Here is a 2,500-nt window from a genome sequence, read left to right as displayed (position 1 = left end):
TGACACAAATTTGAGGTAAAAGCCACGCGGCCATTGCCCTAAACCTGGCCCCAGGGTTTAAAAAAGAGGGCAAAAGATCGGTAGGCGGTGAAGGGGGCCACTACCGTTCTCATGGAAATCTCCAAACCATTTTTGGGGCCGCCGATACGCCTGTACCAGGTATCGGTCGGCACCCAAACCTCCAATTCTGATTGGGTTGACCTGGTGTCCCGGGATTTCAAACCGGGCTCCTTGTCTAAGTCCTGCGGGGTCGACCTGGTGTCTTTAATTTCTGAACGCCGGGTAGCCCTGCTGTCTAAAACCGATCGGGTAGACCTGGTGTATTTAACTTCTAAACGCCAGGTAGACCCGCTGGCTAAAATTAACCAGGCAGACCTGGTGCCTCAAAATTTACCATCTGGCTCTCCTAATTCGGCAGAAAATGAATTAGATCTGGTGAACTTAGAGTTTTATAGGTCGGATTGGTGTGTTGATAACGTGTGTGGTCATTTTTCTGTGAATTGGGTGGGTTTGAGCGGGCTGCCTGAGGTGTATGAACAACTTACACCACAACCGAGTGCGGGAGGGGGCGACCATCCCCCCAAGGACAGTGAAGTGATTGTGCTTAGCGACGGGGAGGAAAGCGGCGAGCACGAACGTGGGAGCGCCTTGGAGACTTCGCCTCCTGAGCCCGAGACCACCTCGGAGACTTCGCCTCCCGAGCCAGGGACCAGCGCTTTACCGGCACCATCTCCTCCTCCAGCAGAGGACCACGGGAAGCAGGCACCAGGGGACATCCTAGTGGTGACTATTCCGGACAAAAATCCACCTTGTCCATGCTGTGGGACCCGGGTGGGGGGGGTGGGGGGCTTAATTGAACATCTAAGAGAAGCCCACGGGAGGAGGGAGGCCTGTTTTCGATGTGCTAAGTGTGGGAAAGAAAGTAACAACTGTCATAGTATTGTTTGTCACTTTCCTAAATGCAGGGCAAAGACAGAGACAGCTCCGGCTGGGGAGTGGATCTGTGAGGAATGCGGGAGAGACTTCAAAACTAAAATTGGCCTGGGACAACACAAAAGATTGGCACACCCTATGATTAGAAATCAGGAGAGGATTGCTGCTTCCCACCCAAAAGAGACCTCTAACAGAGGAGCCCACAAAAGGTGCTGGACAAAAGAGGAGGAAGAACTGTTGATAAAATTGGAAACTCAGTTTGAGGGCAACAAAAATATCAATAAACTCATAGCCGAACATATCCCAACTAAAACAGCAAAACAGATCAGTGACAAACGGAGGCTGCTGCCCAGAAAACCGACAGAGGATGTTTGTGAGGAGCCTGGGGTGAGTCATCGCACCAGGAGAGCAGCTGCGGGGCTAAAAATAGGACCTGGGCTGAGTACTCAGCCTGGGAAAGGAACAGAAGACAAAGAACCTGAGATAAGCCAGCGACTCAGGAGGCCGGCTGCCGGGAGGAGAGCGGAACCAGAGATAAGGCACCACCCTGATAAGAGGACAAAACAGCTGGGAACCATCGACCAGCAGAGGGAGGGGCAACTGCAGGCCCATTATCTGAAGAAACTCGGTGAATGGCTTTCTGCCGGGACAATTAAGACCTTCCCACGGGCATTCAAGCAGTTAATCAAAGGCCGGGAGATGCAACCCCTGGTGAATGAGACAGCGCAGGACTGCTTTGGATGCCTGGAGGCAAAAAGCCAAACAAAACCAACAGCCCGAGATAAGGACAAGAGGGAGACCCGGGAGGGGAAACCGACAAGACCCCTTCAGAAGTGGATGAAAAAGAGAGCAGTTAAAAGAGGTAAATACCTACGTTTCCAACGTTTATTCCATCTTGATAGGGGTAAATTAGCTAAGATTATTCTGGATGATGTAGAATGTCTGTCCTGTGATATCTCACCCAGCAAAATTTATTCGGACTTCAAAGCCAGATGGGAAACAGCTGGTAAATTTGATAGCCTTGGGGACTTTCAAATTAATGGGAAAGCCGACAATAGTGCTTTCAGGGACTTAATTACGGCTAAAGAAATTGAGAAAAATGTGCAGGAGATGAGCAGGAATTCGGCTCCAGGTCCAGACGGGATTACTCTGAGAGACATCAGGAAGATGGACCCCGAGTTTTCCCAGACCATGGAGATCTTCAACCTATGGTTAACATCAGGAAAAATCCCGGACATGGTGAGGGGGTGCAGGACTGTGTTAATCCCGAAGTCATCCAGGCCGGAGCGCTTAAAGGACATTAATAACTGGAGACCCATCACGATTGGATCCATCTTGCTGCGTCTGTTCTCCAGAATTCTAACAGCAAGGTTAACCAAGGCGTGCCCCCTCAACCCAAGGCAAAGAGGCTTTATCAGAGCGGCGGGATGCTCTGAAAACCTGAAACTCCTGCAAACTATAATTCGATCAGCCAAAAGAGAGCATAAACCGCTGGGCGTTGTATTTGTGGACATTGCCAAGGCCTTTGACACCGTGAGCCACCGGCACATTCTACAAGGTCTGCAGC

General features: G+C 50.7%; 1 pseudogene; it reads left to right on the top strand.

Moving 5' to 3' along the window:
* The window catches only part of LOC138100869 (28S ribosomal RNA), an 8,959-nt pseudogene that overhangs the window by 3,213 nt on the left and 3,246 nt on the right, over window positions 1-2,500 (top strand).

The sequence above is a fragment of the Aphelocoma coerulescens genome, unplaced genomic scaffold (assembly GCF_041296385.1).
Source record: "Aphelocoma coerulescens isolate FSJ_1873_10779 unplaced genomic scaffold, UR_Acoe_1.0 HiC_scaffold_146, whole genome shotgun sequence".
NCBI lineage: Eukaryota > Metazoa > Chordata > Aves > Passeriformes > Corvidae > Aphelocoma > Aphelocoma coerulescens.
Note: the sequence above shows the minus strand (reverse complement) of the source record. Positions and strands in the feature narration are given on the sequence as shown.